General features: G+C 62.0%; 1 protein-coding gene across 1 annotated transcript in view; it reads left to right on the top strand.

Moving 5' to 3' along the window:
* Positions 1-25,325, top strand: part of LOC138481091 (protocadherin-20-like) — a 310,277-nt gene that overhangs the window by 227,675 nt on the left and 57,277 nt on the right. The gene's annotated exons all lie outside the window — the stretch shown is intronic.

Here is a 25,325-nt window from a genome sequence, read left to right as displayed (position 1 = left end):
GCGTGTCCCCCTGCTGTTACCCCCCACCCCCTCTCATGCCCCGTGTCTCCCTCATGTTCCCCCCACCCCAGCTAATGCCCCATGTCTCCCTGCTGCTGCCCCCCATACCTCTCTCATGCCCAGTGTCTCTCTCCTGTTACCCCCAACCCCCTCTCATGCCCCGTGTCTCTCTTCTGTTCCCCCCACTCCCCGGTCATGCCCTGTGTCTCCCTGCTGTTGCCCCCCACCCCCTGCTCATGCCCTGTGTCTCTCTCCTGTTACCCCCACACCCCGCTCATGCCCCGTGTCTTCCTGCTGTTGCCCCCCACCCCCCGCTCATGCCCTGTGTCTATCTCCTGTTACCCCCCACTCTCCTCTCATGCCCTGTGTCTCTCTCCTGTTGCCCCCCACCCCCGCTCATGCCCCAAGTCTCCTTGCTGTTGTCCCCCACCCCCCCTCATGCCCCGTGTCTCTCTCCCTTCCCCCCAAGCCCCGCTCATGCCCCATGTCTCCCTGCTGTTGCCCCATCCCCGCTCATGCCCCCGTGTCTCTCTCCTGTGACCCCCACCCCCTTTCATGCCCCGTGTCTCTCTCCTGTTGCCCCCCACCCCCGCTTATGCCCCGTGTCTCTCCCCTGTTACCCCCCACTCCCCGCTCATGCCGTGTGTCTCCCTGCTGTAGCCCCCCACACCCGGTCATGCCCTGTGTCTCCCTGCTTGTGCCCCGCACCCCCTGGTCATGCCCCGTGTCTCCCTGATGTTGCCCCCCACCCCTGGTCATGCCCCGTGTCTCCCTGCTGTTGCCCCCACCCCCTGCTCAAGCCCCATGTCTCTGTCCTGTTACCCCACACCCCCTCTCATGCCCCGTGTCTCCCTCATGTTCCCCCACCCCCCCGCTCATGCCCCATGTCTCCCTGCTGTTGCCCCCCACCCCACTCTCATGCCCCGAATCTCTCTCCTGTTACCCGCCACCCCCTCTCATGACCCGTGTCTCTCTTCTGTTCCCCCCACCCCCCGGTCGTGCCCCGTGTCTCCCTGCTGTTGCCCCCCACCCCCCGCTCATGCCCCGTGTCTCTCTCCTGTTACCCCCCACCCCCGCTCATGCCCTTGTGTCTCCCTGCTGTTGCCCGCAACCCCCGCTCATGCCCCGTGTCTCTCGCCTGTTACCCCCCACTCCCCTCTCATGCCCCGTGTCTCTCTCCTGTTGCTCCCCACCCCTGGTCATGCCCCGTGTCTCCCTGCTATTGCCCCCCACCCCCCGCTCATGCCCCGTGTCTCTCTCCTGTTACCCCCGCTCATGTTCCGTGTCTCTCTCCTGTTACCCCCCCACCCCTCTCTCATTCCCAGTGTCTCTCTCATGTTACCCCCACCCCCTTTCATGCCCCGTGTCTCTCTCCTGTTGCCCCCACCCCCCGCTTATGCCCTGGGCCTCTCCCCTGTTACCCCCCACCCCCCGCTCATGTCGCGTGTCCCTCTGCTGTTACCCCCCACCCCTCTCATGCCCCGTGTCTCCCTCATGTTCCCCCCACCCCCGCTAATGCCCCATGTCTCCCTGCTGCTGCCCCCCACACCCCTCTCATGCCCAGTGTCTCTCTCCTGTTACCCCCAACCCCCTCTCATGCCCCGTGTCTCTCTCCTGTTCCCCCCACTCCCCGGTCATGCCCTGTGTCTCCCTGCTGTTGCCCCCCACCCCCTGCTCATGCCCTGCGTCTCTCTCCTGTTACCCCCACACCCCGCTCATGCCCCGTGTCTTCCTGCTGTTGCCCCCCACCCCCCGCTCATGCCCTGTGTCTCTCTCCTGTTACCCCCACTCCCCTCTCATGCCCTGTGTCTCTCTACTGTTGCCCCCCACCCCTGCTCATGCCCCGTGTCTCCTTGCTGTTGCCCCCCACCCCTCCTCATGCCCCGTGTCTCTCTCCCTGTCCCCCCCAAGCCCTGCTCATGCCCCATGTCTCCCTGCTGTTGCCACCATCCCCCGCTCATGCCCCCGTGTCTCTCTCCTGTTACCCCCACCCCCTTTCACGCCCCGTGTCTCTCTCCTGTTGCCCCCCACCCCCGCTAATGCCCTGTGTCTCTCCCCTGTTACCCCCCACCCCCTGCTCATGCCGTGTGTCTCCCTGCTGTTGCCCCCCACCCCCTTGTCATGCCCCGTGTCTCCCTGATTTTGCCCCCCACCCCTGGTCAAGCCCCGTGTCTCCCTGCTGTTGCCCCCACCCCCTGCTCAAGCCTCATGTCTCTGTCCTGTTACCCCACACCCCCTCTTATGCCCCGTGTCTCCCTCGTGTTCCCCCACCCCCCCGCTCATGCCCCATGTCTCCCTGCTGTTGCCCCCCACCCCACTCTCATGCCCCGAATCTTTCTCCTGTTACCCGCCACCCCCTCTCATGACTCGTGTCTCTCTCCTGTTGCTCCCCACCCCCGGTCATGCCCCGTGTCTCCCCGCTATTGCCCCCCACCCCCCGCTCATGCCCCGTGTCTCTCTCCTGTTACCCCCGGTCATGCCCCGTGTCTCTCTGCTGTTGCCCTCCACCCCCCACTCATGCTTCGTGTCTCTCTCCTGTTCCCCCCACCCCCGCTCATGCCCCGTGTCTCTCTCCTGTTATGCCCCACCCCCTGTCATGCCCGTGTCTCCCTGCTGTTGCCCCCCACCCCCCATCATGCCCCGTGTCTCTCTCCTGTTACCCCCTCCCTCTCATGCCCCGTGTCTCTCTCCTGTTGCCCCCCACCCCCCGGTCATGCCCGGTGTCTCCCTGCTGTTGCCCCCCACCCCCCGCTCATGCCCCGTGTCTCTCTCTTGTTACCCCCCACCTCCCGGTCATGCCCCGTGTATCCCTGCTGTTGCCCCCACCCCCTGCTCATGCCTCGTGTCTCTCTCCTGTTCCCCCCACTCCCGCTCATGCCTCGTGTGTCCCCTGTTCCCCCCCACCCCCCTGCTCATGCCCCGTGTCTCCCTGCTGTTGCCCCCAAACCCCAGTCCTGCCCTGTGTCTCTTTCCTGTCACCCCCCACCCCCGGTCATGCCCCGTGTCTCCCTGCTGTTGCCCCCCACCCCCTGCTCATGCCCTGTGTCTCTCTCCTGTTCCCCCCACCCCCTGCTCATGCCCCGTGTCTCTCTCCTGTTGCCCCCTACCCCCCGGTCATGCCCCGTGTCTCCCTGCTGTTGCCCCCCACCCCCTGCTCATGCCCCGTGTCACTCTCCTGTTATGCCCACCCCCCGGTCATGCCCATGTCTCCCTGCTGTTGCCCCCGCTCATGACTTTTGTCTCTCTCCTGTTATCCCCACCCCCTCTCATGCCCTGTGTCTCTCTCCTTTTGCCCCCCACCCCCGGTCATGCCCCATTTCTCCCTGCTGTTGCCCCCACCCCCCGCTCATGCCCCGTGTCTCTCTCCTGTTACGCCCCACCCTCCGGTCATGCCCTGTGTCTCCCTACTGTTGCCCCCCACCCACCGCTCATGCCCCGTGTCTCTCTCCTGTTCCCCCCAACCCCCCCTCATGCCTCGTGTCTACCCTGTTCCCCCCACCCCTGCTCATGCCCCGTGTCTCCCTGCTGTTGCCCCCACCCCCCGTTCATGCCCCGTGTCTCTCTCCTGTTGCTCCCCACCCCCCGGTCATGCCCCTTGTCTCCCTGCTGTTGCCCCCCACCCCCTGCTCATGCCCTGTTTCTCTCTCCTGTTACCCCCCACCCCCTGGTCATGCCCCGTGTCTCCCTGCTGTTGCCCCCCACCCCCTGCTCATGCCCCGTGTCTCTCTCCTGTTACCCCGACACCCCGCTCATGCCCCGTGTATTCCTGCTGTTGCCCCCCACCCCCCGCTCATGCCCTGTGTCTCTCTCCTGTTACCCCCCACTCCCCTCTCATGCCCTGTGTCTCTCTCCTGTTGCCCCCCACCCCCGCTCATGCCCCGTGTCTCCTTGCTGTTGCCCCCCACCCCCCCTCATGCCCCGTGTCTCTCTCCCTTTCCCCTTCAAGCCCCGCTCATGCCCCATGTCTCCCTGCTGTTGCCCCCATCCCCCGCTCATGCCCCTTGTCTCTCTCCTGTTACCCTCACCCCCTTTCATGCCCCGTGTCTCTCTCCTGTTGCCCCCCACCCCCGCTAATGCCCCGTGTCTCTCCCCTGTTACCCCCACCCCCTGCTCATGCCGTGTGTCTCCCTGCTGTTGCCCCCCACCCCCCGGTCATGCCTGTGTCTCCCTGCTTGTGCCCCCCACCCCCTGGTCATGCCCCCTGTCTCCCTGATGTTGCCCCCCACCCCTGGTCATGCCCCGTGTCTCCCTGCTGTTGCCCCCACCCCCTGCTCAAGCCCCATGTCTCTGTCCTGTTACCCCACACCCCCTCTCATGACCCGTGTCTCTCTTCTGTTCCCCCCACCCCCCGGTCATGCCCCGTGTCTCCCTGCTGTTGCCCCCCACCCCCCGCTCATGCCCCGTGTCTCTCTCCTGTTACCCGCAACCCCCGCTCATGCCCCGTGTCTCTCGCCTGTTACCCCCCACTCCCCTCTCATGCCCCGTGTCTCTCTCCTGTTGCTCCCCACCCCCGGTCATGCCCCGTGTCTCCCTGCTATTGCCCCCCACCCCCCGCTCATGCCCCGTGTCTCTCTCCTGTTACCCCAGGTCATGCCCCGTGTCTCTCTGCTGTTGCCCTCCACCCCCCACTCATGCTTCGTGTCTCTCTCCTGTTCCCCCCACCCCCGCTCATTCCCCGTGTCTCTCTCCTGTTGCCCCCCACCCCCTGGTCATGCCCTGTATCTCGCTGCTGTTGCCCCCCACCCAACGCTCATGCCCCGTGTCTCTCTCCTGTTACGCCCCACCCCCTGTCATGCCCGTGTCTCCCTGCTGTTGCCCCCCACCCCCATCATGCCCCGTGTCTCTCTCCTGTTACCCCCTCCCTCTCATGCCCCGTGTCTCTCTCCTGTTGCCCCCCACGCCCCGGTCATACCCGGTGTCTCCCTGCTGTTGCCCCCCCCCACCCCCCGCTCATGCCCCGTGTCTCTCTCTTGTTACCCCCCACCTCCCGGTCATGCCCCGTGTATCCCTGCTGTTGCCCCCACACCCCGCTCATGCCTCGTGTCTCTCTCCTGTTCCCCCCACTCCCGTTCATGCCTCGTGTGTCCCCTGTTCCCCCCGCTCATGCCCCGTGTCTCCCTGCTGTTGCCCCCAACCCCCGGTCATGCCCCGTGTCTCTCTCCTGTCACCCCCCACCCCCGGTCATGCCCCGTGTCTCGCTGCTGTTGCCCCCCACCCCCTGCTCATGCCCTGTGTCTCTCTCCTGTTCCCCCCACCCCCTGCTCATGCCCCGTGTCTCCTGTTGCCCCCCACCCCCCGGTCATGCCCCGTGTCTCTCTCCTGTTACGCCCACCCCCCGGTCATGCCCATGTCTCCCTGCTGTTGCCCCCGCTCATGACTTTTGTCTCTCTCCTGTTATCCCCACCCCCTCTCATTCCCTGTGTCTCTCTCCTATTGCCCCCCACCCCCGGTCATGCCCCATTTCTCCCTGCTGTTGCCCCCACCCCCCGCTCATGCCCCGTGTCTCTCTCCAGTTACGCCCCACCCTCCGGTCATGCCCTGTGTCTCCCTGCTGTTGCCCCCCACCCACCGCTCGTGCCCCATGTCTCTCTCCTGTTCCCCCCACCCCCCTCATGCCTCGTGTCTCCCCTTTCCTCCCACCCCCGCTCATGCCCCGTGTCTCCCTGCTGTTGCCCCCACCACCCGCACATGCCACGTGTCTCTCTCCTGTTGCTCCCCACCCCCCGGTCATGCCCCTTGTCTCCCTGCTGTTGCCCCCCACCCCCTGCTCATGCCCTGTTTCTCTCTCCTGTTACCCCCCACCCCCTGGTCATGCCCCGTGTCTCCCTGCTGTTGCGCCCCACCCCCCGCTCATGCCCTGTGTCTCTCTCCTGTTCGTCCACCCCCCGCTCATGCCTCGTGTCTCCCCTGTTCCCCCCCGCCCCCCGCTCATGCCCCGTGTGTCCCTGCTGTTACCCACCACCATCCTCTCATGCCCTGTGTCTCCCTCCTGTTGCCCCCACCCACCGCTCATGCCCCGTGTCTCCCTGCTGTTGCCCCCTGCTCATGCTCCGTGTCTCTCTCCTGTTGCCCCCACCCCCCGTTCATGCCCCGTGGCTCCCTGCTGTTGCCCCCCACCCCCGCTCATGCCCGTGTCTCTCTCCTGTTCCCTCCACCCCCCACTTATGCCTCATGTCTCTCCTGTTACCCTCCACCCCGCGCTCATGCCCCGTGTCTTTCTCCAGTTGCCCCCCGCTCATGCCCCGTGTCTCCCGGCTGTTGACCCTCACCCCCGCTCATGCCCTGCGTCTCTCTCCTGTTACCCCCACCCCCCTCTCATGCCCCGTGTCTCCCTCGTGTTCACCCACCCCCCGCTCATGCCCTGTGTCTCCCTGCTGTTGCCCCCCACCCCCTGCTCATGCCCCGTGTCTCCCTGCTGTTGCCCCCCATCTCCTGCTCATGCCCCGTGTCTCTCTCCTGTTACCCCCACCCCCCTCTCACGCCCCGTGTCTCTCTCCTGTGACCCCCCACCCCCCTCTCAAGCCCCGTGTCTCTCTCCTGTTGCCCCCACCCCCTGCTCATGCCCCGTGTCTCTCTCCTGTTACCCCCACCCCCCTCTCATGCCTCGTGTCTCTCCTGTTGCCCCCCATCCCTATCATGCCCTGTGTCTCTCTCCTGTTGCCCCCCACCCCCGGTCATGCCCTGTGTCTCCCTGTTTCCCCCACCCCCCGCTCATGCCCTATGTCTCTCTTCTGTTACCACCACCCCCTCTCATGCCCCGTGTCTCCCTCCTTTTCCCCCGCCCCCGCTCATGCCCCATGTCTCCCTGCTGTTGCCCCCCAACCCCGGCTCATGCCCCGTGTCTGTCTCCTGTTACCCCCCACCCCCCGCTCATGCCCCGTGTCTCTCTCCTGTTACCCCCCACCCCCCTCTCATGCCCCGTGTCTCTCTCCTATTGCCATCCACCCCCAGTCATGCCACGTGTCTCCCTTCTGTTGCCCCCCACCCCCTGCTTATGCTCCGTGCCTCTCTCCTGTTCCCTCCACCCCCCACTTATGCCTCGTGTCTCTCCTGTTACCCTCCACCCCGCGCTCATGCCCCGTGTCTTTCTCCAGTTGCCCCCCGCTCATGCCCTGTGTCTCCCTGCTGTTGACCCTCACCCCCGCTCATGCCCTGTGTCTCTCTCCTGTTACCCCCCCACCCCCTCTCAAGCCCCGTGTCTCTCTCCTGTTGCCCCCACCCCCCGCTCATGTCGCGTGTCCCTCTGCTGTTACCCCCCACCCCTCTCATGCCCCGTGTCTCCCTCATGTTCCCCCCACCCCCGCTAATGCCCCATGTCTCCCTGCTGCTGCCCCCCACACCCCTCTCATGCCCAGTGTCTCTCTCCTGTTACCCCCAACCCCCTCTCATGCCCCGTGTCTCTCTCCTGTTCCCCCCACTCCCCGGTCATGCCCTGTGTCTCCCTGCTGTTGCCCCCCACCCCCTGCTCATGCCCTGCGTCTCTCTCCTGTTACCCCCACACCCCGCTCATGCCCCGTGTCTTCCTGCTGTTGCCCCCCACCCCCCGCTCATGCCCTGTGTCTCTCTCCTGTTACCCCCACTCCCCTCTCATGCCCTGTGTCTCTCTCCTGTTGCCCCCCACCCCTGCTCATGCCCCGTGTATCCTTGCTGTTGCCCCCCACCCCTCCTCATGCCCCGTGTCTCTCTCCCTGTCCCCCCCAAGCCCCGCTCATGCCCCATGTCTCCCTGCTGTTGCCACCATCCCCCGCTCATGCCCCCGTGTCTCTCTCCTGTTACCCCCACCCCCTTTCACGCCCCGTGTCTCTCTCCTGTTGCCCCCCACCCCCGCTAATGCCCTGTGTCTCTCCCCTGTTACCCCCCACCCCCTGCTCATGCCGTGTGTCTCCCTGCTGTTGCCCCCCACCCCCTTGTCATGCCCCGTGTCTCCCTGATTTTGCCCCCCACCCCTGGTCAAGCCCTGTGTCTCCCTGCTGTTGCCCCCACCCCCGCTAATGCCCCATGTCTCCCTGCTGCTGCCCCCCACACCCCTCTCATGCCCAGTGTCTCTCTCCTGTTACCCCCAACCCCCTCTCATGCCCCGTGTCTCTCTCCTGTTCCCCCCACTCCCCGGTCATGCCCTGTGTCTCCCTGCTGTTGCCCCCCACCCCCTGCTCATGCCCTGCGTCTCTCTCCTGTTACCCCCACACCCCGCTCATGACCCCGTGTCTTCCTGCTGTTGCCCCCCACCCCCCGCTCATGCCCTGTGTCTCTCTCCTGTTACCCCCACTCCCCTCTCATGCCCTGTGTCTCTCTCCTGTTGCCCCCCACCCCTGCTCATGCCCCGTGTATCCTTGCTGTTGCCCCCCACCCCTCCTCATGCCCCGTGTCTCTCTCCCTGTCCCCCCCAAGCCCCGCTCATGCCCCATGTCTCCCTGCTGTTGCCACCATCCCCCGCTCATGCCCCCGTGTCTCTCTCCTGTTACCCCCACCCCCTTTCACGCCCCGTGTCTCTCTCCTGTTGCCCCCCACCCCCGCTAATGCCCTGTGTCTCTCCCCTGTTACCCCCCACCCCCTGCTCATGCCGTGTGTCTCCCTGCTGTTGCCCCCCACCCCCTTGTCATGCCCCGTGTCTCCCTGATTTTGCCCCCCACCCCTGGTCAAGCCCTGTGTCTCCCTGCTGTTGCCCCCACCCCCTGCTCAAGCCTCATGTCTCTGTCCTGTTACCCCACACCCCCTCTTATGCCACGTGTCTCCCTCGTGTTCCCCCACCCCCCCCCGCTCATACCCCATGTCTCCCTGCTGTTGCCCCCCACCCCACTCTCATGCCCCGAATCTCTCTCCTGTTACCCGCCACCCCCTCTCATGACTCGTGTCTCTCTCCTGTTGCTCCCCACCCCCGGTCATGCCCCGTGTCTCCCCGCTATTGCCCCCCACCCCCCGCTCATGCCCCGTGTCTCTCTCCTGTTACCCCCGGTCATGCCCCGTGTCTCTCTGCTGTTGCCCTCCACCCCCCACTCATGCTTCGTGTCTCTCTCCTGTTCCCCCCACCCCCGCTCATGCCCCGTGTCTCTCTCCTGTTATGCCCCACCCCCTGTCATGCCCGTGTCTCCCTGCTGTTGCCCCCCACCCCCCATCATGCCCCGTGTCTCTCTCCTGTTACCCCCTCCCTCTCATGCCCCGTGTCTCTCTCCTGTTGCCCCCCACCCCCCGGTCATGCCCGGTGTCTCCCTGCTGTTGCCCCCCACCCCCCGCTCATGCCCCGTGTCTCTCTCTTGTTACCCCCCACCTCCCGGTCATGCCCCGTGTATCCCTGCTGTTGCCCCCACCCCCCGCTCATGCCTCGTGTCTCTCTCCTGTTCCCCCCACTCCCGCTCATGCCTCGTGTGTCCCCTGTTCCCCCCCACCCCCCTGCTCATGCCCCGTGTCTCCCTGCTGTTGCCCCCAAACCCCAGTCCTGCCCTGTGTCTCTTTCCTGTCACCCCCCACCCCCGGTCATGCCCCGTGTCTCCCTGCTGTTGCCCCCCACCCCCTGCTCATGCCCTGTGTCTCTCTCCTGTTCCCCCCACCCCCTGCTCATGCCCCGTGTCTCTCTCCTGTTGCCCCCTACCCCCCGTTCATGCCCCGTGTCTCCCTGCTGTTGCCCCCCACCCCCTGCTCATGCCCCGTGTCTCTCTCCTGTTATGCCCACCCCCCGGTCATGCCCATGTCTCCCTGCTGTTGCCCCCGCTCATGACTTTTGTCTCTCTCCTGTTATCCCCACCCCCTCTCATGCCCTGTGTCTCTCTCCTGTTGCCCCCCACCCCCGGTCATGCCCCATTTCTCCCTGCTGTTGCCCCCACCCCCCGCTCATGCCCCGTGTCTCTCTCCTGTTACGCCCCACCCTCCGGTCATGCCCTGTGTCTCCCTGCTGTTGCCCACCACCCACCGCTCATGCCCCGTGTCTCTCTCCTGTTCCCCCCAACCCCCCCTCATGCCTCGTGTCTCCCCTGTTCCCCCCACCCCTGCTCATGCCCCGTGTCGCCCTGCTGTTGCCCCCACCCCCCGTTCATGCCCCGTGTCTCTCTCCTGTTGCTCCCCACCCCCCGGTCATGCCCCTTGTCTCCCTGCTGTTGCCCCCCACCCCCTGCTCATGCCCTGTTTCTCTCTCCTGTTACCCCCCACCCCCTGGTCATGCCCCGTGTCTCCCTGCTGTTGCCCCCCACCCCCTGCTCATGCCCCATGTCTCTCTCCTGTTACCCCGACACCCCGCTCATGCCCCGTGTCTTCCTGCTGTTGCCCCCCACCCCCCGCTCATGCCCTGTGTCTCTCTCCTGTTACCCCCCACTCCCCTCTCATGCCCTGTGTCTCTCTCCTGTTGCCCCCCACCCCCGCTCATGCCCCGTGTCTCCTTGCTGTTGCCCCCCACCCCTCCTCATGCCCCGTGTCTCTCTCCCTTTCCCCCCCAAGCCCCGCTCATGCCCCATGTCTCCCTGCTGTTGCCCCCATCCCCCGCTCATGCCCCCGTGTCTCTCTCCTGTTACCCTCACCCCCTTTCATGCCCTGTGTCTCTCTCCTGTTGCCCCCCACGCCCGCTAATGCCCCGTGTCTCTCCCCTGTTACCCCCACCCCCTGCTCATGCCGTGTGTCTCCCTGCTGTTGCCCCCCACCCCCCGGTCATGCCCTGTGTCTCTCTGCTTGTGCCCCCCACCCCCTGGTCATGCCCCCTGTCTCCCTGATGTTGCCCCCCACCCCTGGTCATGCCCCGTGTCTCCCTGCTGTTGCCCCCACCCCCTGCTCAAGCCCCATGACTCTGTCCTGTTACCCCACACCCCCTCTCATGACCTGTGTCTCTCTTCTGTTCCCCCCACCCCCCGGTCATGCCCCGTGTCTCCCTGCTGTTGCCCCCCACCCCCCGCTCATGCCCCGTGTCTCTCTCCTGTTACCCGCAACCCCCACTCATGCCCTGTGTCTCTCGCCTGTTACCCCCCACTCCCCTCTCATGCCCCGTGTTTCTCTCCTGTTGCTCCCCACCCCCGGTCATGCCCCGTGTCTCCCTGCTATTGCCCCCAACCCCCCGCTCATGCCCCGTGTCTCTCTCCTGTTACCCCAGGTCATGCCCCGTGTCTCTCTGCTGTTGCCCTCCACCCCCCACTCATGCTTCGTGTCTCTCTCCTGTTCCCCCCACCCCCGCTCATTCCCCGTGTCTCTCTCCTGTTGCCCCCCACCCCCTGGTCATGCCCTGTATCTCGCTGCTGTTGCCCCCCACCCAACGCTCATGCCCCGTGTCTCTCTCCTGTTACGCCCCACCCCCTGTCATGCCCGTGTCTCCCTGCTGTTGCCCCCCACCCCCATCATGCCCCGTGTCTCTCTCCTGTTACCCCCTCCCTCTCATGCCCCGTGTCTCTCTCCTGTTGCCCCCCACCCCCGGTCATACCCGGTGTCTCCCTGCTGTTGCCCCCCCCACCCCCCGCTCATGCCCTGTGTCTCTCTCTTGTTACCCCCCACCTCCCGGTCATGCCCCGTGTATCCCTGCTGTTGCCCCCACCCCCCGCTCATGCCTCGTGTCTCTCTCCTGTTCCCCCCACTCCCGTTCATGCCTCGTGTGTCCCCTGTTCCCCCCCACCCCCCGCTCATGCCCCGTGTCTCCCTGCTGTTGCCCCCAACCCCCGGTCATGCCCCGTGTCTCTCTCCTGTCACCCCCCACCCCCGGTCATGCCCCGTGTCTCGCTGCTGTTGCCCCCCACCCCCTGCTCATGCCCTGTGTCTCTCTCCTGTTCCCCCCACCCCCTGCTCATGCCCCGTGTCTCCTGTTGCCCCCCACCCCCCGGTCATGCCCCGTGTCTCTCTCCTGTTACGCCCACCCCCCGGTCATGCCCATGTCTCCCTGCTGTTGCCCCCGCTCATGACTTTTGTCTCTCTCCTGTTATCCCCACCCCCTCTCATTCCCTGTGTCTCTCTCCTATTGCCCCCCACCCCCGGTCATGCCCCATTTCTCCCTGCTGTTGCCCCCACCCCCCGCTCATGCCCCGTGTCTCTCTCCAGTTACGCCCCACCCTCCGGTCATGCCCTGTGTCTCCCTGCTGTTGCCCCCCACCCACCGCTCGTGCCCCATGTCTCTCTCCTGTTCCCCCCACCCCCCTCATGCCTCGTGTCTCCCCTTTCCCCCCCACCCCCGCTCATGCCCCGTGTCTCCCTGCTGTTGCCCCCACCACCCGCACATGCCACGTGTCTCTCTCCTGTTGCTCCCCACCCCCCGGTCATGCCCCTTGTCTCCCTGCTGTTGCCCCCCACCCCCTGCTCATGCCCTGTTTCTCTCTCCTGTTACCCCCCACCCCCTGGTCATGCCCCGTGTCTCCCTGCTGTTGCGCCCCACCCCCCGCTCATGCCCTGTGTCTCTCTCCTGTTCATCCACCCCCCGCTCATGCCTCGTGTCTCCCCTGTTCCCCCCACCCCCCGCTCATGCCCCGTGTGTCCCTGCTGTTACCCACCACCATCCTCTCATGCCCTGTGTCTCCCTCCTGTTGCCCCCACCCACCGCTCATGCCATGTATCTCTCCTGTTACCCCCCACCCCCTGGTCATGCCCTGTGTCTCCCTGCTGTTGCCCCCACCCCTCGCTCATGCCCCGTGTCTCCCTGCTGTTGCCCCCTGCTCATGCTCCGTGTCTCTCTCCTGTTGCCCCCACCCCCCGTTCATGCCCCGTGGCTCCCTGCTGTTGCCCCCCACCCCCGCTCATGCCCCGTGTCTCTCTCCTGTTGCTCCCCACCCCCGGTCATGCCCTGTGTCTCCCTGCTATTGCCCCCCACCCCCCGCTCATGCCCCGTGTCTCTCTCCTGTTACCCCAGGTCATGCCCCGTGTCTCTCTGCTGTTGCCCTCCACCCCCCACTCATGCTTCGTGTCTCTCTCCTGTTCCCCCCACCCCCGCTCATTCCCCGTGTCTCTCTCCTGTTGCCCCCACCCCCTGGTCATGCCCTGTATCTCGCTGCTGTTGCCCCCCACCCAACGCTCATGCCCCGTGTCTCTCTCCTGTTACGCCCCACCCCCTGTCATGCCCGTGTCTCCCTGCTGTTGCGCCCCACCCCCATCATGCCCCGTGTCTCTCTCCTGTTACCCCCTCCCTCTCATGCCCCGTGTCTCTCTCCTGTTGCCCCCCACTCCCCGGTCATACCCGGTGTCTCCCTGCTGTTGCCCCCCCCACCCCCCGCTCATGCCCCGTGTCTCTCTCTTGTTACCCCCCACCTCCCGGTCATGCCCCGTGTATCCCTGCTGTCGCCCCCACCCCCCCGCTCATGCCTCGTGTCTCTCTCCTGTTCCCCCCACTCCCGTTCATGCCTCGTGTGTCCCCTGTTCCCCCCCACCCCCCGCTCATGCCCCGTGTCTCCCTGCTGTTGCCCCCAACCCCCGGTCATGCCCCGTGTCTCTCTCCTGTCACCCCCCACCCCCGGTCATGCCCCGTGTCTCGCTGCTGTTGCCCCCCACCCCCTGCTCATGCCCTGTGTCTCTCTCCTGTTCCCCCCACCCCCTGCTCATGCCCCGTCTCTCCTGTTACGCCCACCCCCCGGTCATGCCCATGTCTCCCTGCTGTTGCCCCCGCTCATGTCTTTTGTCTCTCTCCTGTTATCCCCACCCCCTCTCATTCCCTGTGTCTCTCTCCTATTGCCCCCCACCCCCGGTCATGCCCCATTTCTCCCTGCTGTTGCCCCCACCCCCCGCTCATGCCCCGTGTCTCCCTCCAGTTACGCCCCACCCTCCGGTCATGCCCTGTGTCTCCCTGCTGTTGCCCCCCACCCACCGCTCGTGCCCCATGTCTCTCTCCTGTTCCCCCCACCCCCCTCATGCCTCGTGTCTCCCCTTTCCCCCCCACCCCCGCTCATGCCCCGTTTCTCTCTCCTGTTGCTCCCCACCCCCGGTCATGCCTCGTGTCTCCCTGCTATTGCCCCCCACCCCCCGCTCATGCCCCGTGTCTCTCTCCTGTTACCCCAGGTCATGCCCCGTGTCTCTCTGCTGTTGCCCTCCACCCCCCACTCATGCTTCGTGTCTCTCTCCTGTTCCCCCCAACCCCGCTCATTCCCCGTGTCTCTCTCCTGTTGCCCCCCACCCCCTGGTCATGCCCTGTATCTCGCTGCTGTTGCCCCCCACCCAACGCTCATGCCCCGTGTCTCTCTCCTGTTACGCCCCACCCCCTGTCATGCCCGTGTCTCCCTGCTGTTGCCCCCACCCCCATCATGCCCCGTGTCTCTCTCCTGTTACCCCCTCCCTCTCATGCCCCGTGTCTCTCTCCTGTTGCCCCCCACTCCCCGGTCATACCCGGTGTCTCCCTGCTGTTGCCCCCCCCACCCCCCGCTCATGCCCCGTGTCTCTCTCTTGTTACCCCCCACCTCCCGGTCATGCCCCGTGTATCCCTGCTGTTGCCCCCACCCCCCGCTCATGCCTCGTGTCTCTCTCCTGTTCCCCCCACTCCCGTTCATGCCTCGTGTGTCCCCTGTTCCCCCCCACCCCCCGCTCATGCCCCGTGTCTCCCTGCTGTTGCCCCCAACCCCCGGTCATGCCCCGTGTCTCTCTCCTGTCACCCCCCACCCCCGGTCATGCCCCGTGTCTCGCTGCTGTTGCCCCCCACCCCCTGCTCATGCCCTGTGTCTCTCTCCTGTTCCCCCCACCCCCTGCTCATGCCCCGTGTCTCCTGTTGCCCCCCACCCCCCGGTCATGCCCAGTGTCTCTCTCCTGTTACGCCCACCCCCGGTCATGCCCATGTCTCCCTGCTGTTGCCCCCGCTCATGACTTTTGTCTCTCTCCTGTTATCCCCACCCCCTCTCATTCCCTGTGTCTCTCTCCTATTGCCCCCCACCCCCGGTCATGCCCCATTTCTCCCTGCTGTTGCCCCCACCCCCCGCTCATGCCCCGTGTCTCTCTCCAGTTACGCCCCACCCTCCGGTCATGCCCTGTGTCTCCCTGCTGTTGCCCCCCACCCACCGCTCGTGCCCCATGTCTCTCTCCTGTTCCCCCCACCCCCCTCATGCCTCGTGTCTCCCCTTTCCCCCCCACCCCCGCTCATGCCCCGTGTCTCCCTGCTGTTTCCCCCACCACCCGCACATGCCACGTGTCTCTCTCCTGTTGCTCCCCACCCCCCGGTCATGCCCCTTGTCTCCCTGCTGTTGCCCCCCACCCCCTGCTCATGCCCTGTTTCTCTCTCCTGTTACCCCCCACCCCCTGGTCATGCCCCGTGTCTCCCTGCTGTTGCGCCCCACTCCCCGCTCATGCCCTGTGTCTCTCTCCTGTTCGTCCACCCCCCGCTCATGCCTCGTGTCTCCCCTGTTCCCCCCCACCCCCCGCTCATGCCCCGTGTGTCCCTGCTGTTACCCACCACCATCCTCTCATGCCCTGTGTCTCCCTCCTGTTGCCCCCACCCACCGCTCATGCCATGTATCTCTCCTGTTACCCCCCACCCCCTGGTCATGCCCTGTGTCTCCCTGCTGTTGCCCCCACCCCTCGCTCATGCCCCGTGTCTCCCTGCTGTTGCCCCCTGCTCATGCTCCGTGTCTCTCTCCTGTTGCCCCCACCCCCCGTTCATGCCCCGTGGCTCCCTGCTGTTGCCCCCCACCCCCGCTCATGCCCCGTGTCTCTCTCCTGTTCCCTCCACCCCCCACTTATGCCTCTTGTCTCTCCTGTTACCCTCCACCCCGCGCTCATGCCCCGTGTCTTTCTCCAGTTGCCCCCCGCTCATGCCCCGTGTCTCCCGGCTGTTGACCATCACCCCCGCTCATGCCCTGCGTCTCTCTCCTGTTACCCCCACCCCCCTCTCATGCCCCGTGTCTCCCTCGTGTTCACCCACCCCCCGCTCATGCCCTGTGTCTCCCTGCTGTTGCCCCCCACCCCCTGCTCATGCCCCGTGTCTCCCTGCTGTTGCCCCCCATCTCCTGCTCATGCCCCGTGTTTCTCTCCTGTTACCCCCACCCCCCTCTCACGCCCCGTGTCTCTCTCCTGTGACCCCCCACCCCCCTCTCAAGCCCCGTGTCTCTCTCCTGTTGCCCCCACCCCCTGCTCATGCCCCGTGTCTCTCTCCTGTTACCCCCACCCCCCTCTCATGCCTCGTGTCTCTCCTGTTGCCCCCCATCCCTATCATGCCCTGTGTCTCTCTCCTGTTGCCCCCCACCCCCGGTCATGCCCTGTGTCTCCCTGTTTCCCCCACCCCCCGCTCATGCCCTATGTCTCTCTTCTGTTACCACCACCCCCTCTCATGCCCCGTGTCTGTCTCCTGTTACCCCCCACCCCCCGCTCATGCCCCGTGTCTCTCTCCTGTTACCCCTCACCCCCCTCTCATGCCCCGTGTCTCTCTCCTATTGCCATCCACCCCCAGTCATGCCACGTGTCTCCCTTCTGTTGCCCCCCACCCCCTGCTTATGCTCCGTGCCTCTCTCCTGTTCCCTCCACCCCCCACTTATGCCTCGTGTCTCCCCTGTTCCCCCCCACCCCCCGCTCATGCCCCGTGTGTCCCTGCTGTTACCCACCACCATCCTCTCATGCCCTGTGTCTCCCTCCTGTTGCGCCCACCCACCGCTCATGCCATGTATCTCTCCTGTTACCCCCCACCCCCTGGTCATGCCCTGTGTCTCCCTGCTGTTGCCCCCACCCCTCGCTCATGCCCCATGTCTCCCTGCTGTTGCCCCCCACCCCCGGCTCATGCCCCGTGTCTGTCTCCTGTTACCCCCCACACCCCGCTCATGCCCCGTGTCTCTCTCCTGTTACCCCCACCCCCCTCTCATGCCCCGTGTCTCTCTCCTATTGCCATCCACCCCCAGTCATGCCACGTGTCTCCCTTCTGTTGCCCCCCACCCCCTGCTTATGCTCCGTGCCTCTCTCCTGTTCCCTCCACCCCCCACTTATGCCTCGTGTCTCTCCTGTTACCCTCCACCCCGCGCTCATGCCCCGTGTCTTTCTCCAGTTGCCCCCCGCTCATGCCCCGTGTCTCCCTGCTGTTGACCCTCACCCCCGCTCATGCCCTGTGTCTCTCTCCTGTTACCCCCCCAACCCCTCTCAAGCCCCGTGTCTCTCTCCTGTTGCCCCCACCCCCTGCTCACGCCCCGTGTCTCTCTCCTGTTACCCCCACCCCCCTCTCATGCCTCGTGTCTCTCCTGTTGCCCCCCATCCCTATCATGCCCCGTGTCTCTCTCCTGTTGCCCCCCACCCCCGGTCATGCCCTGTGTCTCCCTGTTTCCCCCACCCCCCGCTCATGCCCTGTGTCTCTCTTCTGTTACCCCCACCCCCTCTCATGCCCCGTGTCTCCCTCCTTTTCTTCCGCCCCCGCTCATGCCCCGTGTCTCCCTGCTGTTGCCCCCCACCCCCGGCTCATGCCCCGTGTCTGTCTCCTGTTACCCCCCACCCCCCGCTCATGCCCCGTGTCTCTCTCCTGTTACCCCCCTCCCCCTCTCATGCCCCGTGTCTCTCTCCTATTGCCATCCACCCCCCAGTCATGCCACGTGTCTCCCTGCTGTTGCCCCCCACCCTCTGCTTATGCTCCGTGCCTCTCTCCTGTTACACCCACGCCCCTCTCATGCCCCGTGTCTCTCTCCTGTTACCCCCAGCCCCCTCTCATGCCCTGTGTCTCTCTCCTGTTGCCCCCCACCCCCGCTCATGCCCCGTGTCTCTCTCCTGTTGCTCCCCACCCCCCGGTCATGCCCCTTGACTCCCTGCTGTTGCCCCCCACCCCCTGCTCATGCCCTGTTTCTCTCTCCTGTTACCCCCCACCCCCTGGTCATGCCCCGTGTCTCCCTGCTGTTGCCCCCCACCCCCCGCTCATGCCCTGTGTCTCTCTCCTGTTCCTCCACCCCCCGCTCATGCCCCATGTCTCCCCTGTTCCCCCCCACCCCCCGCTCATGCCCCGTGTGTCCCTGCTGTTACCCACCACCATCCTCTCATGCCCTGTGTCTCCCTCCTGTTGCCCCCACCCCCCGCTCATGCCATGTCTCTCTCCTGTTACCCCCCACCCCCTGGTCATGCCCTGTGTCTCCCTGCTGTTGCCCCCACCCCTCGCTCATGCCCCGTGTCTCCCTGCTGTTGCCCCCTGCTCATGCTCCGTGTCTCTCTCCTGTTGCCCCCCACCTCCCGGTCATGCCCCGTGTCTCCCTGATGTTGCCCCCCACCCCCGCTCATGCCCGTGTCTCTCTCCTGTTCCCTCCACCCCCCACTTATGCCTCGTGTCTCTCCTGTTACCCTCCACCCCGCGCTCATGCCCCGTGTCTTTCTCCAGTTGCCCCCCGCTCATGCCCCGTGTCTCCCTGCTGTTGACCCTCACTCCCGCTCATGCCCTGTGTCTCTCTCCTGTTACCCCCCACCCCCCTCTCAAGCCCCGTGTCTCTCTCCTGTTGCCCCCACCCCCTGCTCATGCCCCGTGTCTCTCTCCTGTTACCCCCACCCCCCTCTCATGCCTCGTGTCTCTCCTGTTGCCCCCATCCCTATCATGCCCCGTGTCTCTCTCCTGTTGCCCCCCACCCCCGGTCATGCCCTGTGTCTCCCTGTTTCCCCCACCCCCCGCTCATGCCCTGTGTCTCTCTTCTGTTACCCCCACCCCCTCTCATGCCCCGTGTCTCCCTCCTTTTCCCCCGCCCCCGCTCATGCCCCGTGTCTCCCTGCTGTTGCCCCCCACCCCCGGCTCATGCCCCGTGTCTGTCTCCTGTTACCCCCCACCCCCCGCTCATGCCCCGTGTCTCTCTCCTGTTACCCCCCACCCCCTCTCATGCCCCATGTCTCTCTCCTATTGCCATCCACCCCCAGTCATGCCACGTGTCTCCCTGCTGTTGCCCCCCACCCCCTGCTTATGCTCCGTGCCTCTCTCCTGTTACCCCCACGCCCCTCTCATGCCCCGTGTCTCTCTCCTGTTACCCCCAGCCCCCTCTCATGCCCCGTGTCTCTCTCCTGTTGCCCCCCACCCCCACTCATGCCCCGTGTCTCTCTCCTGTTGCTCCCCACCCCCCGGTCATGCCCCTTGACTCCCTGCTGTTGCCCCCCACCCCCTGCTCATGCCCTGTTTCTCTCTCCTGTTACCCCCCACCCCCTGGTCATGCCCCGTGTCTCCCTGCTGTTGCCCCCACCCCCCGCTCATACCCTGTGTCTCTCTCCTGTTCCTCCACCCCCCGCTCATGCCTCGTATCTCCCCTGTTCCCCCCCACCCCCCGCTCATGCCCCGTGTGTCCCTGCTGTTACCCACCACCATCCTCTCATGCCCTGTGTCTCCCTCCTGTTTCCCCCACCCCCCGCTCATGCCATGTCTCTCTCCTGTTACCCCCCACCCCCTGGTCATGCCCTGTGTCTCCCTGCTGTTGCCCCCACCCCTCGCTCATGCCCCGTGTCTCCCTGCTGTTGCCCCCTGCTCATGCTCCGTGTCTCTCTCCTGTTGCCCCCCACCTCCCGGTCATGCCCCGTGTCTCCCTGATGTTGCCCCCCACCCCCGCTCATGCCCGTGTCTCTCTCCTGTTCCCTCCACCCCCCACTTATGCCTCGTGTCTCTCCTGTTACCCTCCACCCCGCGCTCATGCCCCGTGTCTTTCTCCAGTTGCCCCCCGCTCATGCCCCGTGTCTCCCTGCTGTTGACCCTCACTCCCGCTCATGCCCTGTGTCTCTCTCCTGTTACCCCCCACCCCCCTCTCAAGCCCCGTGTCTCTCTCCTGTTGCCCCCACCCCCTGCTCATGCCCCGTGTCTCTCTCCTGTTACCCCCACCCCCCTCTCATGCCTCGTGTCTCTCCTGTTGCCCCCATCCCTATCATGCCCCGTGTCTCTCTCCTGTTGCCCCCCACCCCCGGTCATGCCCTGTGTCTCCCTGTTTCCCCCACCCCCCGCTCATGCCCTGTGTCTCTCTTCTGTTACCCCCACCCCCTCTCATGCCCCGTGTCTCCCTCCTTTTCCCCCGCCCCCTCTCATGCCCCGTGTCTCCCTGCTGTTGCCCCCCACCCCCGGCTCATGCCCCGTGTCTGTCTCCTGTTACCCCCCACCCCCCGCTCATGCCCCGTGTCTCTCTCCTGTTACCCCCACCCCCTCTCATGCCCCGTGTCTCTCTCCTATTGCCATCCACCCCCCAGTCATGCCACGTGTCTCCCTGCTGTTGCCCCCCACCCCCTGCTTATGCTCCGTGCCTCTCTCCTGTTACCCCCACGCCCCTCTCATGCCCCGTGTCTCTCTCCTGTTACCCCCAGCCCCCTCTCATGCCCCGTGTCTCTCTCCTGTTGCCCCCCACCCCCACTCATGCCCCGTGTCTCTCTCCTGTTGCTCCCCACCCCCCGGTCATGCCCCTTGACTCCCTGCTGTTGCCCCCCACCCCCTGCTCATGCCCTGTTTCTCTCTCCTGTTACCCCCCACCCCCTGGTCATGCCCCGTGTCTCCCTGCTGTTGCCCCCACCCCCCGCTCATACCCTGTGTCTCTCTCCTGTTCCTCCACCCCCCGCTCATGCCTCGTATCTCCCCTGTTCCCCCCCACCCCCCGCTCATGCCCCGTGTGTCCCTGCTGTTACCCACCACCATCCTCTCATGCCCTGTGTCTCCCTCCTGTTGCCCCCACCCCCCGCTCATGCCATGTCTCTCTCCTGTTACCCCCCACCCCCTGGTCATGCCCTGTGTCTCCCTGCTGTTGCCCCCACCCCTCGCTCTTGCCCCGTGTCTCCCTGCTGTTGCCCCCTGCTCATGCTCCGTGTCTCTCTCCTGTTGCCCCCCACCCCCTGGTCATGCCCCGTGTCTCCCTGCTGTTGCCCCCCACCCCGCTCATGCCCGTGTCTCTCTCCTGTTCCCTCCACCCCCACTTATGCCTCGTGTCTCTCCTGTTACCCTCCACCCCGCGCTCATGCCCCGTGTCTTTCTCCAGTTGCCCCCCGTTCATGCCCCGTGTCTCCCTGCTGTTGGCCCTCACCCCCGCTCATGCCCTGTGTCTCTCTCCTGTTACCCCCCACCCCCCTCTCATGCCCCGTGTCTCCCTCGTGTTCACCCACCCCCCGCTCATGCCCTGTGTCTCCCTGCTGTCGCCCACCACCCCCTGCTCATGCCCTGTGTCTCCCTGCTGTTGCCCCCCACCTCCTGCTCATGCCCCGTGTCTCTCTCCTGTTACCCCCACCCCCCTCTCACGCCCCGTGTCTCTCTCCTGTTACCCCCCACCCCCCCTCTCAAGCCCCGTGTCTCTCTCCTGTTGCCCCCACCCCCTGCTCATGCCCCGTGTCTCTCTCCTGTTACCCCCACCCCCCTCTCATGCCTCGTGTCTCTCCTGTTGCCCCCCATCCCTATCATGCCCCGTGTCTCTCTCCTGTTGCCCCCCACCCCTGGTCATGCCCTGTGTCTCCCTGTTTACCCCACCCCCCGCTCATGCCCTGTGTCTCTCTTCTGTTACCCCCACCCCCTCTCATGCCCCGTGTCTCCCTCCATTTCCCCCGCCCCCGCTCATGCCCCATGTCTCCCTGCTGTTGCCCCCCACCCCCTGCTCATGCCCCGTATCTGTCTCCTGTTACCCCCCACCCCCGCTCATGCCCCGTGTCTCTCTCCTGTTACCCCCCACCCCCCTCTCATGCCCCGTGTCTCTCTCCTATTGCCACCCACCCCCTAGTCATGCCACGTGTCTCCCTGCTGTTGCCCCCCACCCCCTGCTTATGCTCCGTGCCTCTCTCCTGTTACCCCCACGCCCCTCTCATGCCCCGTGTCTCTCTCCTGTTACCCCCAGCCCCCTCTCATGCCCCGAGTCTCTCTCCTGTTGCCCCCCACCCCCGCTCATGCCCTGTGCCTCCCTGCTGTTGCCCCCCACCCCTGCTCATGCCCAGTGTCTCTCTCCTGTTACACCCCGCTCATGCCCTGTGTCTCCCTGCTGTTGCCCCCCACCCCCTGCTCATGCCCCATGTCTCCCTGCTGTTGCCCCCCACACCCTGCTCATGCCCCATGTCTCCCTCCAGTTACCCCCCACCCCCGCTCATGCCCCGTGTCTCTCTCCTGTTACACCCCAGCCCCCTCTCATGCCCCATGTCTCCCTCCTGGTCCCCCTACCCATGCCCTGTTGTGTTCTCTTTATACACCCCGCCATCCCTTTCCATGGTGTCCATCTTGGTAAAAGATTTTCTTTCATACACCGGGACGCCGCAGGCATTCTGGTTTCGGAAGAAAAATCTTTTTTTTACCACCCCGGGTTCCCACTTTGAGAACATAGGATGCTTGTGGTCGTCATCCATTGAAAAGGACGTTATGGTTACGTTGCACTAATAAAAAACTATGAAAACCAATTATAAAATTTGTTAAAGGGACATTATGGTTAAGTTGCACTAATAAAAATCTATGAAATTCAATGAAGAAACGTTGTTAAAGGGACGTTATGGGTAAATTGCACTAATAAAAACCTATGAAAATCAATGAAAAAACGAATTTTGTTAAAGGGACGTTATGGTAAAGTTGCACTAATAGAAACCAATGAAATTCAGTAAAAAAACATTGTTAAAGGGACGTTATGGTAGTTGCGCTATTAAAAACCAATGAAATTCAGTGAAATAACATTGGTAAAGGGACGTTATGGTTAAGTTGCGCTACTAAAAACCCGTCCAGTAGTTTTTTTTAAAATGACCAAAAAGTAGGTAAAAAAAAATTAGTGATATCTGTGTTCGGTTCGCGGACACACTTCCCTGTTCGCTCCGCGGACAGTGTCCTGATTGGCCAATCGTCTTGCGTGATGTTTGCGGACATGCAACGTGTTCGCTGATTGGACGGCGTGGAGCGTGAAGCGCGTCAGATTTTTCGGTAGCGCCCGCCATCTTGGATTCGCGGACGTCCGCGGACAGCGCGGTGAAACTTTGTTCAAAATGTGTATTTAGTAGAGTGTTTGGGGAGGGTGGGAGTGTATGAGATAGGATGAAAGTTGTGTTTTTTATGTGTTAGACGTTCTTTTTGTGTTCGATTTGTTTGCCGGCATCACGGGTGTTCTGAAATGTTCTAAATAAACTGACTGGGGGGTGTTCTAAGGACTCAATATGTGTCTGTTTTGTTCGCAAACAAAGTGAAACTGTTCTAAGAACACTCGCGGTGTCCGGGGAGTGTTCGTAGGGGGTGTCCTGAGGATGCTGTCCGTATTGTTCTCTGTCAAGTTGAATGTGTTCTAAGAACACCCGCGGTGTCCTAAAATGTTCACAAATAAACAAAATGGGGGTTTCTGAAGACGTTTTTTGGAGAACACTCCCGGTGTCCTGAAATGTTCGTAGGGGGTGTCCTGAGGACACTGTCCGTATTGTTCCTTGTCAAGTTGAATGTGTTCTAAGAACACCCGCGGTGTCCTGAAATGTTCGCAAATAAACAAATACCCAAGACTGTATGCCCTGGCAACAACCACCGCAGCATATCACATTCATATTTGCTTATAACTTTGGGTGAAAAACAAATGTATAAGGAACAAAGGTATTAGATACTATGGATGTGATATGCTGCTATGGTTGTCCTTATTATTGTATACTTACTGTTTGGTCTAGTAATGGGAGTCCATGTTTTTCTTCTTCATTTCTGTGATAAAAGAAAATAGCATGTTAGTATTAGTATTTTGTAATGACTTATTACATTGTATAAGCAATATACTTTTATTTTTTTTCGACCCTCATATTTAGTAGAGTACAAATCAGAGTGCTGTGCAATTTGCTCAGTTTCTGTATTTGTTGCTAAAATCATTGGGTCTGTGGGAGAAAAAAAAAATCCATGTTGGATTAAAAAAAAAACCTTTTTCTGTTATGCTTCAGTTTATTTGTTTGTTTGTTTTCAGTGTTCACTTGTTGTTTCTGGCTAATGCTTTATACTTTGCTTTGTTGTATTTTTTTGGAGCAGTAACAGATTCTTCATTTGTTTTGATATTATAAAATTTTGGAGCAGTTAGATACCAATTGGCGTATTCTAACTTTCTATTTTTTTAATATATTTTAGTTGTTTTGATTTATCTATTTGGATATTGTTAAATTTTGGGACAGTTAGATACCAATTGGCGTATTCTAACTGTGTATTTTCTGGCCTAATTTAGTGGTATTCATTTATCTGATTAGTTGTTGTAGAATCTTTGAGCTGTTAGATAGCTTTTGGAGTATTCTAACAGTTTATATTATTTGAACACAAATTTATAATTTTGGGACAGTTAGATACCAATTCTAACTGTGTATTTTTTGGTCTAATTTAGTGGTATTCATTCATCTGATTAGTTGTTGTAGAATCTTTGAGCAGTTAGATAGCTTTTGGAGTATTCTAACAGTTTATATTTTTTTAACACAAATTTACGTAAAGGTTTAAATACAGTTTATTTATCAAATTTTGGTTTTAAGAACATCAAATAAGCGTTTGTAAGATTTGCTGGTAATCTCTGCTTTAGAGTAATGGTACTATCATTACATTCAAACCATCCACATTTCTTTTTTATATATGCCGTGTAGTGCCCTGAATTGGTTGTGGCTCCTGCGTGGTAGATTATACCTATTGTTGTGAAGGTTTTCTTACCAAGTGATATTTGACTATGTGTGAATCCAGTCAGCTTGCAGTTGTTTTTGGTACCATCTGCATTGTAACGTAGAATCATTAGTATTACGTATTTACTATGTGTTTGTATTACTAACGTGGAGCGATTATCTGAATTGCAGGTAGAGCATAATCTACCATGGTTTGCATTTTGTACAAGTTGCTGAAATGGAATGGATTCACAATTTGGTATTGATATATATATGAAGTGTTCATTGGGAATTTCTTCTTGTGTCACATTGTTGCACAGAGTGCATGTATGTTTCCACATGTATGAAATCTGGAAGATTTCCTTTATAGGTATGTTTTTGTTTTCCAGTACTTGTAGTAAGTACATTAAAAATTCTTGTGGATCTTCCTGTGAGTTTATAGTGAATTTCCCCATTCCAGCACAGTAGTCCAATTCTTATCTTATTCCATAAACACTATATGTGTTGTCAGGATTGCTTTTTGCGTTTCTATGAAGTACTAACATTTGCATACACAATGGGTCTCTAAAGTGTAAGTAAATGTTGTCAACAATTGGTGGTAATTGAAATAGAATATTCATTGCTACATTTGCATAGCAACTTACACCAACTATATTTGAGAATTTAAATGGTCCAGGTAGTTCTGTATCTAACTGCTTTTTTGGAGTTTGTCTTCCTTCTTTAAAGAAGTACCTGGTTTACTTTCTCTAATTGATTCTTTTTTGTTTGTGGTACTTGATGAAGTATTAGTTTCTATTACTCTCTTTGGAGGATTTGCACTGACGTCCTGTTGCATTTCTTTTTGATTTAGTTTTCTTTTACAACGTTTTAGTTTTTGTGGAACAGAATATGTGTTTAGATGGGGAGTGTATAGTGAGCGAAGTCTATTATATTCTAAAATGCAAGGA

The sequence above is a fragment of the Ambystoma mexicanum genome, chromosome 5p (genome assembly GCF_040938575.1).
Source record: "Ambystoma mexicanum isolate Mex_15411 chromosome 5p, UKY_AmexF1_1, whole genome shotgun sequence".
Lineage (NCBI taxonomy): Eukaryota > Metazoa > Chordata > Amphibia > Caudata > Ambystomatidae > Ambystoma > Ambystoma mexicanum.
The sequence above is the reverse complement of the archived record's forward strand: the minus strand, read 5'-3'. Positions and strand labels throughout refer to the sequence as shown.